This window comes from Podarcis tiliguerta (assembly GCF_965153285.1).
Source record: "Podarcis tiliguerta genome assembly, chromosome: 9".
NCBI lineage: Eukaryota > Metazoa > Chordata > Lepidosauria > Squamata > Lacertidae > Podarcis > Podarcis tiliguerta.
Window position 1 is genome coordinate 57585413 of NC_139542.1, and position 14378 is coordinate 57599790.

Here is a 14378-nt window from a genome sequence, read left to right on the forward strand (position 1 = left end):
ATATCTTTATTATATTCACTTCGCTGCATTCATGAAAAACAGATGCAGAAAAACTGGCCTATACATTAGATGCCATATTTTCAGACAGCAATAAATTTATTCCATCCTTCAATTTTATTACCTCCTCCAAAACATTTTTCTCAATTATTAAACATTTTTGAATGTTTTGTTTTATTTTAAAGGGTTGTTTTAAGTCCTTTAATAGGATAGCCCCCAATACACAAAAATATTCAATCCTGCAAAACTATGCTAAAGAATTTTGTTGCCTTAGCTATTCCCCTCATTAATAATACACACAATGATAAACATACAGCTTCATTTTACTACCTAATGTGTTCCAACTTAATTTTACTAGCTAATGTGATTCTATGATGGTTGCCTTGCATATCGACAGTCCCAGTTCCTTGCAATTCAGTAGAGTAATTGCAAAAAAAGCGAGGTCTTCTTGTTAATTTGTGCCACAGTAAATATTTTTAATACGAGTACATGCATTACAGTGCAGCATTTGATACACTTCCATTCTGCTAATTTTCTTCTGGTAATGTAAACTTCAGTTTCAGCAGCCTGGAAAACAGGGAAATATCTTCAGAATAGGTAAACCTGGAATACAATCCTCCACACACTTACCTGGGAGTAAGCCCCATTGAGTTCAACAAGGCTTACTCTTTAGTAAGAGTAATGGATAGGATTGCACTGTTGGCATGGGTATTTTTTGCCCCTCCTGACCCTTTTATTTCATTTCTCACGTTGCGTTCACTTCTCTCTGTACCAAAAACAGTAGGCTTGTGCTAATCTTGCCCTGCAGTAAGACACAAGCTCCTGTGTAGAACCAAATGGTGCAAATGACCCAGAAAGCCTGTACACTCCATCTTGGAGAGCCAGTGTGGTGTAGTGGTTAAGAGCGGTAGTCTCGTAATCTGGGGAACTGGGTTCGCTTCCCCGTTCCTCCACATGCAGCAGCTGGGTGACCTTGGGCCAGTCACACTTCTTTGAAGTCGCTCAGCCCCACTCACCTCACAGAGTGTTTGTTGTGGGGGAGGAAGGGAAAGGAGAATGTTAGCCACTTTGAGACTCCTTAAAGGGAGTGAAAGGCGGGATATCAAATCCAAACTCTTCTTCTTCTTCTTGGTAGTCAAGGGACTAGGTTTCTTGTGCTACTCTCTTATCAGAGATGTGGATGAAAATTGGGAAGGTGCCTGTTAGCAAGGGGTGAGTAAATTGGGCTATTGTTGCCAATTTACATAGCTTGCTTTTTAAAAATTATCAGTATTGCTTAACATGTTAGCCCCTCGAGGACAAGTCATGACAAATGCTTGCTGTTTCAGCGTCTATCCTGAGCCTGCACTGGCAGCAAGGCTCTGCAGGCTTTTTGTAGAATTGTAGAGTTGGAAGGGACCACAAGGGTCGTCTTGTCCAACCCCCTGCAATGAAGGAATATTTTGCCCAAGGTGGGGCTTGAACTCATGATCCAGAGGTTAAGCCTGTCTTGTAAGTTTTCACCTTCTTCTAATAAAGCACTAGCTTTGATCACTCGGGCATTTTTTACATCCTTCTTGGGAACCCCTGCACTAAGCCACTTACACAGATCCTCCTTTTGGCCTGTGGATAATGATGATAATGACAGTGACAACAACAATGTTATTATTTATACCCCACCCGTCTGGTTGGGTTGTCTCAGGCACTCTGGGCAGCTTCCAACACATACAAAAACATAATAAAACATCAGGACAACAGGCACAGTTAGCAGGATTCCAGAGTAAGGATGCGTTGCGGGAGCCATTGTAGCCAGGTGGCGAATTCCTGGCTGGAGTTAGGGAGAGTGGGTGGGTGCCTGTGGCAGAGGTGCTGGATGGGTTTGGGACTTCCCAGGATTGGTCAGCTGTCTAAGTAGATCCAGCAGCTATAACTGCTGCCTATGAGCGGATGAATTTAACCACTGAAGCCCTTGGGGAAAGATAAGCAGCCTCGGCAGTGGGCTGGCTGTTTCTGCCTGTTTTGGAAATGCAGGGAGATGACTTGAAGGCTTTGCAGGAGTGGGTGAAGGCCATGGAGGAGGATGTGGCTCGGGAAAGAGATATGCAAGCTACCGTCTGTGAAGTTGTAAGGGATTCAGGCGGAAAGTTAGAGAAGCAGGAAAAGGAGCTGCTCGCACTGGCTTCTTGATGTGTACAGAAAAGGTGTTTGCATCGCCCTAGGGTACAACTATTCTTGGTCGACCTGCTTGGTCATGATCAGGGTGGGATGATGAAGCCGAGGACAGCACCTTGAATGAGGAAGGGGAAGTAGTGATGATGATGAGGGAATTAGGCTGGCTGCACATCCTTTGATGCAGGCTAAAGTGAAATAGTGTAGGGTTGGTGCTGCCCCAGCCCTGCCAATCTAGGTGAATACTGTTCACGATGATAAATCTGGTGAGCTCATGGAGCTGTCGAAGTAATTTCATTAGTAGCCACATGAAACTCTGTTGGCCTGGCTGTTACATTTGTGGGATGAAGGAGAGGGCAGTTTGAGTCTCTTGCAGGGAGTGGCAGTGAGCAATGTGGCTGCACACCCAGCCCCAAGGCAGCAGCTGCATGGGTCTCAGAAGATGCAAGGTAATCACTGTTTGCTTGATTGGATTATAGCCATGTATCAAGATGCTTGGGGAGCAATAGCAGAGATGGAGGTAGAACACCCCCATGGCATACACAGGCAATGGCAAGTCCACTCCACTTATGACGGGGACTTCAAACTCCTACTGGCACTTATGCAAGAACAGCCCCAGATCTGGGTGGGCCTTGAAAGCAGTGCAAGTTCTAGCAGGTGTGAAAGACCCCTGACTACCAAGAAGAAGTGAAACCGATCCTCCAAGCTCCACAGAAGTTGCCCTATCAGGCTGGGGAAAGGTTGCTTCAACTCATATTAGAACAGGCTGCAGTGTCAGGGGAAGTAAAGGGTTTGGCTCAACTCAGCCCGCTGGTGGAAGCCCTCTGGCCAATTGCAAGCTGCTGAAATGCTGAGCTCAGCTGGGACAGCTACTTGTGCAGTACTGGTACAAGGAGACAATGTGCCTAGAACTGTGCCCTAAATGATATTTGTCTGCTTGTCAAAGGTTGCACCTGGAGTGGACAGCAGCAGTCACAGCCATCATAATCTGAAGCGTCCCAGGGTTCCTCTACTGACTGTATCCACACTTGTGCCAAGATGTTTCTGCAGCTCCTGTAGATCAGGAGCTTGGCTGTCATCAACTCGCACAGCGGCAGTGGAAATCTCTACCTCGATTGGACCCATCGATCAGCAGAAAATACTGGCTCTTATAATTGCTGGATCTGCACACAGATGCCAATGCAAGGACATGGTGGTTTCCCCAACTTATTTCAAGCCATTGGATAAAAATGATTACTGTGTGGTGCAATGTTATTTGAATGCTATGCTAAGCAAGTGCACCCTGCCCTATCTATCAGTACCCCAGTGTGTACAAGAGTTGCTCTCTGATCTTACCTTCTCAGTCAATGCAATGAGACGAGAAGGGATAATGTATCCTGAAGGGATTAGGGTCATACTAAGCAGATGTGGGATGGGGTCATATGGTGAACTCCTTTATATGCCATCAGTCAAGCTGGAGGGATTTGTTGGGACCAACAAAATGCAACCTACAGTAGACCTGGTAAGAGGAAACCTATATGGAGCATGGGATCAACACCCTTGGGTTGTTTGCTGGAGCCAGGACCACTACAGACATGTTATGGCCTGGGACTAACTGGACCAGACTCCTAGGATTTACTGGGTGGGAACAAATGGTACCTATTGGGTATGTGGGAACTATGCCTGGCTGTGGTTGCCCCCAGGGTGGCATAGATGATGTTACCTGGGTCTGCCTTGGGTACTGTATCAGATGATGCCAGCCCTGTCTAGTGACAGGGCATTAAATTGGCGAACCTGGAAAGGAAGATGGACTTTGATCAGTTTTTAACCATGGTGATTATTTGATAGTATTGATTCCACCTGCTGGAATTATGTTCACCATGATGAAGGTCAGTGAGTTTGCCGAGATAATGCAGGCAGCTTTAAACACCACTGCACTGGGGTTGGCTGCCCTCAATGAGGAAGCCTCTGCCGTGAAAGCAGCTGTCTTGCAAAACAGGCTAGGTTTATATATGATTGCAGCTGCTCAAGGAGGGTGTTGTGCTTTTATAAAGAAGGGTTCCGCATATATGTCCAGATAAACCTAGCTTCCTAAGTAAAAGGATGCATGCTTTGTATCAAGATAGCACTAAGACAGCCAACTTGGAACAAGAAACATGGAGGATTGTGATAGAGGTTCCAAAGGCTTGGAGGATGGTGGCACTGCTTATTAATTATGACTGTCACAATTACAGTGATAGGATCGATTTTGTTTTGTTTTTATATTGCTGTGGATTTTGCTTGCAGCCGAGTAACAAATGCACCACATGACTTCCCTCCTTTGAGACCCCAAGGGAACTACAGAAGAACACATGGGGCAGATTGTGTAGATCCAAATGGTGCAAATGGAAGGCCTGTAAATGCCACCTTGGTAGTCAAGAGAACCCCAGCTTTGAAACTTTGAAGCCTTAGTTTTGGTTTGGTTAGTTTGGAGAGGGGAGGCTTCTCGTGCTGACTGCCTTATCTGAGAGATGGGCTAGGAAGGTGCCTCTAAGCAAGGGGTGTGTTAATTGGGCTATTATTGCCATCTTACTTAGCTTGTTTAACATATTAGCCCCCCACCAGTGGCGTAGCGTGGGGGGTGCAGGGGGGGCCGGCCGCACCGGGCGCAACATCTGTGGGGGGGGGGCGCTCGCACTCACAGTGCTAAAATCAGTGCTAAAATCCACGGGTTAGGGGGCGCAAATTACTTGCCTTGCCCCAGGTGCTGACAACCCACGCTACGCCACTGCCCCCCACAGACAAGTCATAACGAATGTTTCCTGTTTCGGAGTGCAGCAGGGCTGTGGAGGCTATCTTGTCAGTTTTCACCTTCTTCTAATAAAGCACTAGCACGGGTCACTCTGATGTTTTTGACATCTGTTTTTGGAACCCCTGCACCAAACCACTCATACTGGCCCTCCTTTTGGGCTTGTGGATCAATCAGGACAGTTCTTGTTGAACTGCCACCCTCTTCCGTTATAGCACAGAGTCAGACTTGTTCAAAGTCAGAAGTGCTCTATAAGGTGAAATCTATGAAATCTGGCTGGGCGCACACACCATTGAATTCAAAAGTTGACAACTTAACCTAAAAGCCTCAAGATGAAATCTGGCTGAGCTTTCTCTACTCCTGTATGCAAAATTCAATATAAGAGATATTCAGTTTTATGGAAGGTTTGGATGTGAGTGTGGGATGTGATGTTCCAAATTTGATTCAGCGTAGGCCATGGCAACATTCCCACCTTGAAAACTTCACCTTTTGTTACAGATGTTCTGTTATGCATTTGTATTCACTAAACAGCATCTCATAAATCTACTTGGTACAAGTAGATGTGAAATATTGGCATGTATAAATTTATGTAAGTGATAAAAGTATATGCCCACCTCCCTTGTGGCTGATAAATCAGAGAGTGAAATCCAGCTGCTCCTCAGTTCAGTTATCAGTGCTCTTGGATGATTGGATGAAAATCTGGAGACATGCGAATGACTAGTCCAAAATCACTGTAGCCTCGCCATTTCATGTTAGGGGTGTTTGGATCATACTTTTGGTAAACACAGACATTTTCATATATATATTTTGCTTACAAATTATTGCTTCTCATCATATATATATATATATATATATATATATACACAACATACACACAATTCCTTGGCATACTATCTTCATAGTCATAAGGCAATTTAGTGATAAGCATTTCTAATTTAATTTTGCCTTGTTTTAGTTTCAGAACTGTAAATAGCATTACTGTGCTGTATCAGAAACACATCTAGGACACTAATGACGTTGTTTTGCGCAAACAGCATTTTCAATAACAAATGTTCAAAGCACACACTTCTGCCAGGTATCTGAGCATAGATGTTTTATGATATGTACCTGAGTGAGACACACTCAGAAAAAGTGGTGTGGCTCCCTCAATTCATTTTGTTGCTGAGTAATTCCTTACTGCTCCATTTTAATGAATTCTAACCTTTGTGCCAAACATCAATATGGATTCTGAAGAAAGTTCCTTAACAACAGTAATTAATCAAACTAGATTTAAGCTTGTTGGTGTCTTTGGTATCTTATCTCTCTTACATCGTAGATGTTGATTCATATTATGGATGCTTGTTCTGTATTCTTTTATTAATACTATTGCTACATGTTTGTCATGGTCTTTTGGCCAGAACAATAAACTTATAAACTTGAACAACAGTAATTAGAGATAGACAAATCTGTCAATTTCAGTTTCGCACCCCCCCTTAAATGCAGTTTGCCATGTTTCTGCATCAGTTTGATTAAAAAAAGGAAAGTTCTCACAAAAATCCATCAGCATTCTGATGCATATTTCTTCTAATGCACACATTTTGCAAGCAATTTTCCATATTATGAGCATTTCTGTTATCAGCACTAATACTTTTTTTGGTACGCTTGACCCTAATGTAAACATTGAGGGGGGGCAGGTTTGCAGAACCAAAATCACAAAATTAAAAGAAGTGCAAATTTTGAAGGCTACTTGCATTTCGGTTGACGCATTGCTTCGAGAAGCATGGATTAGGTAGGTCCGTGTTGAAAAGTGACCCAAACTGAATTTCTCTCCCATCCTTAATAGTAACTGTGTATTCCTCAACCAATTCCCAAATGGCGAGAAGTTCCAGGGGTGCAACACATGCTGAACTATTGAAAATTCCATACACTTCTCTCATATAGTCAGCACAGGGGTCTTTCCAATGTCCCAGTGCACTCTTCAGAATTGTCATCAGGACCTCATAAGTGCCAAGTAGCAAAAGCATGACTGGGTTTTCACTAGAAAAGAAGTTCTAAAAGCCTATTCTAGTACAGTCATACCTTGGGTTACAGACGCGTGATTTCGGGTTGCGCACCGCGCTGAACCTAGAAGTACCGGAACGGGTTACTTCCTGGTTTCAGCACTTGCACATGAACAGAAGCACTAAATTGTGCTTTGCGCATGCGCAGAAGTGCCGAATCGTGACCCACGCATGCGCAGACGTGGCGCTGCGGATTGCAAACATGCTTCCTGCACGGATCACGTTTGCAACCCGAGTGTCTACTATATTACATGAGCAGCCTGGGAACCACTGAGGCAGAGCCCCCCCCCCCCCAAATAATACCATAAGGGTAGAACAAGAAGTTTATGTGGGTAGAATCTGTAATATGCCTCACTCTAACACCATCTGCATTGCCAAAACTCTCCGGTGAATTGCCAGACTGGGTCTAAACTTCAGTCTGGGCAACTGCAAATATGACTTGCATGGCCAAGGATCCTCTAATACACCATTGGGTCAGTAAAAACCCTCCCTTCTTGTTGCAGTGAAACTGGGGCTTCAGAAAGAGTCCAATGCATGATGGATTTAACAGTTAAAATACTTTGGGCAGCACTGAATTCCTACAACATGGCAACGAAGACAATGGGGACACCAACACATTTTCTAAATCCATCCTTCTTTTTCCCTGATTGTAAGGAAATGTGCTGTACATTTTTCTAAATGAAGTGAATATGCAATTAGCTATTTAAATCAGGAGTTAATGTTATAGGTATCCTTTGTCAATTATGGTGATTAACTGTTCAGAGTTACTGATTTGTTTTTCTGTTTTGTGTTTTAGGGGAGTAACTTTCTTTTTAATTTTTTAAAGTGAACACAGCTTTTCCTCTCAGGCTAATGTCAGAATAAATTTACATCACTGGCTTCTTTGCAATTCTTTAGGGCTTTTTCATCACAACACTAAGCTTACACATTTCATAAAAACAGCTACAAGACAGCTGAATCTCCAAAGGTGCAATCTGCTTTATCCTTGCACTTTGCCTTCCTTTTGATGGTCTCTATTATTCTACATAATAAAGCCGAAAATCATCTCTGCATCCTTCACTCAAAGCATTGTTACTAATGCACTGAGCCTAAACTTGTAAAGCAGTGATTGAAAGTAAGGTTAGACTAGGAACAAATAGAGACATCCAGCTTACTCCGAAGGAGTCTGGGGGGCAGAATACCATGCAGTTGCATGTACCTAGCACACCGTGAAGTGAAAAGCAAATGGAGAGAAAAGGACTGCTTAGCTTTTGCCCTTTAGTCTATTTCCCCCCCAAACTCCAGCACACCACCAAGCAGCTTTTATCTCTGCAAAGTTCTAGATCTAGTGAGATAAAATGGGTCTAGATCTAGAATACTGGTGGGAATACACAGCTGAGAAATACAGAGTTTCACTGCATGCAGTTGCAGGATAACAGTAAAGGTAAAGGGACCTCTGACCATTAGGTCCAGTTGTGGCTGACTCTAGGGTTGTGGCGCTCATCTCGCTTTATTGGCCGAAGGAGACGGCGTACAGCTTCCGGGTCATGTGGCCAGCATGACTAAGCCGCTTCTGGCGAACCAGAGCAGCGCACAGAAACGCTGTTTACCTTCCCGCTGGAGTGGTACCTATTTTTCTATTTGCACTTTGACGTGCTTTCAAAATGCTAGGTTGGCAGGAGCAGGGACCGAGCAACGGGAGTTCACCCCATCGCAGGGATTCGAACCACCGACCTTCTGATCGGCAAGTCCTGGGCTCTGTGGTTTAACCCACAGCGCCACCCGCGTCCCTTTTAGGATAACATGTAGTTTGCACCTAATGAAGTGAATCTCTTTAATGCTCCAGGCTGACACAGGTGCATATTCCTGCATTACAGGGGCTTGGACTAGATGATCAGCAGGGTCCCTTCCAATGCTACAATTCTATGATTACATTACTCTCGGCATGAAGCAAGAGGTGTCTACTAATATGCAGGGCAACCTATATCATTTGACATGGATTTAAGATCATCTTAAGTAAGACCATTTGGGTTCTTACCTATAAAGAGGATACCCCTACAGGTAAAAAGATGGCCTCAGTGGGACTTGAGCTCCATCTGGTGGTTGAAGGCAAATCTGTAGCTCCAAATAGAAGCTTCAAAAATCCCTATCTCCTCTGAAATTCTCAGTTTTCCATTATGACAATCCAGAGAATGAGAAGCAGAACAGATAACAGGAACAGCCAACGAAAAACAAAGAAACAAAAAACACTCTCTGATGGATAACCAATAAAAAGTGGGGGGGGGGGGGACTCAGACAGACTGGACCATGCATAGTTCAAAAAACTCAAGGCAGGAAGAAAAAACTATATAACAAGGTGAGGCCTGGAGGTCATATTGTTACATGCACAGAAATCCCCCTTTGTGAGGGAGGGAGGAATGTCAATTCCAGATGAAAACCCTGTTCGATGGTCTCCAGGACCCAAAGGTCTGACATGATGGCCTGACATCTGTACAAATAAAGGGGGAGAAGAGCTCCTATAGGCTGGTTTCAGAATTGATGCTTGTATCTTCTGAACTAGTTGAATGAACAAAATCATAGAATCATAGAGTTGGAAGAGACCACAAGGGCCATCGAGTCCAACCCCCTGCCAAGCAGGAAACACCATCAGAGCACTCCTGACATATGGTTGTCAAGCCTCTGCTTAAAGACCTCCAAAGAAGGAGACTCCACCACACTCCTTGGCAGCAAATTCCACTGTCAAACAGCTCTTACTGTCAGGAAGTTCTTCCTAATGTTTAGGTGGAATCTTCTTTCTTGTAGTTTGGATCCATTGCTCCGTGTCCGCTTCTCTGGAGCAGCAGAAAACAACCTTTCTCCCTCCTCTATGTGACATCCTTTTATATATTTGAACATGGCTATCATATCACCCCTTAACCTCCTCTTCTCCAGGCTAAACATGCCCAGCTCCCTTAGCCGTTCCTCATAAGGCATCGTTTCCAGGCCTTTGACCATTTTGGTTGCCCTCCTCTAGGGCAATGTTTCTTGTTGCTGGCTTCTGGTTCCCCTGCCAGATTTATTCCAGGAGCAATAGGAGAACCAAACTTCTCTCCCTCTTCTGTTGGGTCTGAGAAATCAAAGGGCCTGGTAGGATTGTTGGAGGATCTGGTGGGACTGGTAGGATCTCAAAGGTGCATTTCTTAGGGGCTTGAGGGCATGGCCTTATTTTCATCCTTTGATTCCAGAAGCACATCCTGGAGTGCAGCAGCTCTTAAGAGCATTACTCCCCCGCCATAGATTTCCATAGCTGAACTGGAGCAGAAGAGAACAACCACCTCCCAGTGGCACAACCAGAGAACTCTCCTTACCAAGTCACTTGTCACCAATAAGCAACCTGAAAACTGAATCACATCTGAAATAAATGTTGCCAGCTTTTAAAGCTTAAGAGAGCATTGAGCTTCAGGTTAGCCGCATCTATCAGTTCCTCCAGTCTCAAGACAGAAGCTCTGGCAAAGATGGGGGCAGAAGAAGTTGCCCATACCACCGACTCCCGCATGTGCTCACTTGAGACCCAAATCCAGTTCCTGCTCTGTAGGGTCCTCAAGTTGTGCATCCAAGTCCTTAGGATTAAGTATGTGATGGACTGATCCTGTCACCGGTGCATCAACAAGCAGCAATTTATCCTTGCAACTCATCCATGACTTGTTGCTCCGACATTTAATGATAGTTGCATTAGCCACGGTTGTGTTGAAGAGGTGTATCCAGACTCAATAATCTTAGGGACTAAGGCAGGCAACTTCACCATCTTGGACTTGGGTTTAGGATCCAGACATACAGAACTCTGCTCTCACCCCGCTGCTGCCTCCACCTCCCAGCTTGTATAAATTCAGCCTGGGCAGTGAAGACACCACTGAGGAGCCTTGTCTGGCACTCAAAGATAGAGGGGGAAAGCTCTTTAAAGGCACTCCAAGCACTAGGGCTTTATGAGGCTTCCATTGCCAGAGTTGCTTTTTGATGCAAGGGAGGCTCTGGGAATTAGTGGAAATTACTATGTCTGCCTTTTTTTTTCCTGCACAGGGACTGAAGTTGAAGCTAGCTAGCATCAAGTGAGCTGAGAGGCCCACAGATGCTGTTTGCAGGGAATGGAAGACTTCTTGAGAGCTTTCGCCACGTTGTGTGGCAGTAACTGAGAACAAATGGGGTTGGAGAAAATGGAATATGGAAATGAAGTGCCCAGACACAGATAAGGATCTTCAGGCTGAGGTAAAAACAGCTGGTCCTGCCATGGAGACAGAGAAAGAGCGAATGATATTGGGTGACAGAGACAAAATGAGAATGGAATTCAGGGCTAAGGAAAATGGCTGGCAGAAGGGAAGGGAAGGAGAAAAACACTACTCTTCTTTTCTATTCTATTTTTCAGAAACAGAAGGAGGCAGCACAAAAACAAACACACAAAAACAAAGAGAGGAAACAAAGAAAATAAAACTACAAGCCTGAACCAACAAATGAAATCTCAGAGAGGTAACAAGGAACAGCTTTATTGAAGGCAAAATTGAAAACTGAGGATTCCACAGGAGAGAGTAACTTTTGAAGATTCGATTTGAAGATTCTATTTCTTTTGCCTTCAAGAGCTTGGTAGAGTTCAAATCCCACTTGCGGTCATCTTTACAAGCACAGAAAAGTATCTGACTTACGTTACCTCCTTTCTGTCTCTGAAAAACATGTAGCACCCATACTCCCCCTGTTCATGTGGCAGATGTCGGGAAACACAAGCTGTGCGTGTCCTATGCAATCTGCACAGGAGGAAGGAAGAGAAGCAACACGGTGAAGCCAAAGCCTTCGCTCCAATTCCTTGTCTCCATTTTCCTTTCCCGTCCCATATATTGCTTTAAAGGTAAAGGTAAAGGCACCCCTGCCCGTACAGGCCAGTCTTGACAGACTCTAGGGTTGTGCGCCCATCTCACTCAAAGAGGCCAAGGGCCAGCGCTGTCCAAAGACACTTCCGGGTCACGTGGCCAGCGTGACATCGCTGCTCTGGCGAGCCAGAGCCGCACATGGAAACGCCGTTTACCTTCCCGCTAGTAAGCAGTCCCTATTTATCTACTTGCACCCAGGGGTGCTTTCGAACTGCTAGGTTGGCAGGCGCTGGGACCGAACAGCGGGAGCGCACTCCGCCGCGGGGATTCGAACCGCCGACCTTTCGATCGGCAAGCCCTAGGCACTGAGGCTTTAACCCACAGCGCCACCCTCCACACCTAATATTGCTTTAGGATTAGCTTAAACATGTAAGTAAGCATGTGTCTACATGCCAGATTCTGGATTTCTTTCATCACTTTGCCCCATTTTACTGTATTCAAGAAATGAGGATCCAGAGGAGGTTAAGGAGGAGATGAAGCAGCAAGACTAGAGAGAGTGATGGGCTGGTTTCTCTATGGTTCTCACTGAGTTCAATAGACAAAGGTTGCAAGTTGCAATCCAAGTCAAAAATTGCCACATCTAGGTTGGAGGGGTAGGGAGAGAGCTTCCCCTGAACTTCTTTGTTCCCACCACCCATCATAATGATAGGCATTTTCTTCAGGACTCTAAACAGTTGTAGATGTGGGTATGTTCAGGGTGGGAGGAGAGGATATATTGTTTATTAATATCTTTCCTAACTTGCGCTAACAAGTTCCTTTACTTAGCAGAGTGCATTCCCCTTTACACAGCAGAAAATGAGTTGCAAACTCATGCGAGTTTCTTGAGACAATACACAATTCAATCTGGCTTGTCCAAATTGAAATGTGTTCTAATATTTTCCTGGTAAGACCCCTTGAATCCCTCCTAAAAGGATAAAGACACCACAGTCTTATTCATAAGCAATGATTAGGCAGAGCACAGCGTGATCCCTGAAGGCGGGCTTAAGGTTTAAAGTTACAAATGTCTAAAACAGGTTTACCCCATAAGGGAGATGGCCTGAGGGACTGCTGGAAGTTCATAGGACGAAAAGAAGATGGAAAAGGGGAGAGAGTGGTAGCATGCCTTGGCCTTTTACCAGGTCTGGAAAGGTCAAGCCCTCCCACTAGTCACATGCAAGGAAGGATGCTCCAGGCCAGGAAGAACAGGAAGTTTTGACTGGCTGGACCAAACATTCCCTTGCATGTCCACTCTAGGAAAACGAGGAATGTTGTACTTGACTGCTCTCAGTGGATTACATCCCACAATAGAAGTAATTAAAATAGGGGAAAACATGGCCTTGTTTATCATAGCTTCATCGGTAGCTTACCTGTGTTTCTGCTTCTATTTATGCATTAGGCTCACACTTCATTAAAGTGGCGTACAGCAACAACCTGTGAGGTAGGTAGCTCAACTGGTAGAGAATGAGACTCCTTAATCTCAACGTCATGGGTTCCAGCACCATATTGGGTGAAAGATTCCTGCCTTGTAGGGGGTTGGATAAGATGACCCTAGTGACCCCTTCCCAACTCTACAATTCTTTGATTCCAGTTTGGCTGACAGATAGTGACTTGACTGAAGCCAGCATGGAAGCTTTGTGAGTAGGGGTTTCAATCTTGTGTTTCCACCACTAAATGCATATGAGGTGGCTCTGAACAATGGATAGCCAGAAAACTAAGGAACGACAACGCCAAAATAATAATCTTATGCTATAAAAAGAAGAGGTTTTGTTTTGTTTTTTTAAAAAAAAACTTCCTTTAAAAAATAAAAAGAAGCAAAAATTAAAACTGCCTAGGAAACCTAATTGCATCTCCTTTCCAAATAAATATTTATTTTCCCAACTATACTGAGAAGCTGAACACAGTATTTCTGTGTCATTGCACACCAAAAGCAATCCTACTCAGAAGATCTCTCATTAATTTCCCTTTTAAAGTATGGGGTATATTATTTCAGGCTTGTCCCTGCACAGAATTATCTGGAAGCTGGCTATTCAACATTGCCAACATTTTTATTTTTAAAAAGTGGAAAGTAACTTTCACGTTTTAGAGTTAATGTCAGCCCTTGGCATTAGTAAACACTTTAACCACTTTTATATAGCCGACTACTGAGACCTACAGCTAATGACTGTGGCTGTCATTTTGAGGCACAGATTTTCATTTCCATAAGTGCTCTCTGGAGAACAATCATTTCTGTAAATGCTAACTAGGATTCTGTTATCCATTGCTGTGTGTCTTATGTTCTCATTTACACCCAAGCAAAGCAAGTGCCAAATGCTGCCAAGTGAATTCTCCACCCACCTCACTAGATTTTTTTTTAAAAAAATGTGTTTCACACTTAACATGTGCCGCAACGGCAAATCAGGCCCACAGTGACCAATATCAATAAAATAATGCGTCTGCTAAAGTAAGATGTAACGCTTTGTGTCATATGGATAAAATTTTGCTATTCACTTGACTAACTGCTATCCTTAATCATTATGCATAAACCACATATGCTCTATAGCCAGTTGTCTTCTTGAAGTGTATGTTACTTCAGCA

At 44.1% G+C, this 14378-nt stretch overlaps 1 protein-coding gene and 2 long non-coding RNA genes across 5 annotated transcripts in view; 1 reads left to right on the forward strand and 2 right to left on the reverse strand.

Annotated features, from left to right (window-relative positions):
• Positions 1-14378, reverse strand: part of GABRA2 (gamma-aminobutyric acid type A receptor subunit alpha2) — a 77283-nt gene that overhangs the window by 25835 nt on the left and 37070 nt on the right. The gene's annotated exons all lie outside the window — the stretch shown is intronic.
• Positions 227-9199, reverse strand: LOC310657389. Its single transcript, XR_014501734.1, has 3 exons — positions 8969-9199; positions 3848-3918; positions 227-564 (listed from the first exon to the last, which is right to left on the reverse strand). It is a non-coding gene; the product is annotated as an uncharacterized lncRNA (long non-coding RNA).
• Positions 9262-11769, forward strand: LOC310657400. Its single transcript, XR_014501745.1, has 3 exons — positions 9262-9286; positions 10987-11172; positions 11330-11769. It is a non-coding gene; the product is annotated as an uncharacterized lncRNA (long non-coding RNA).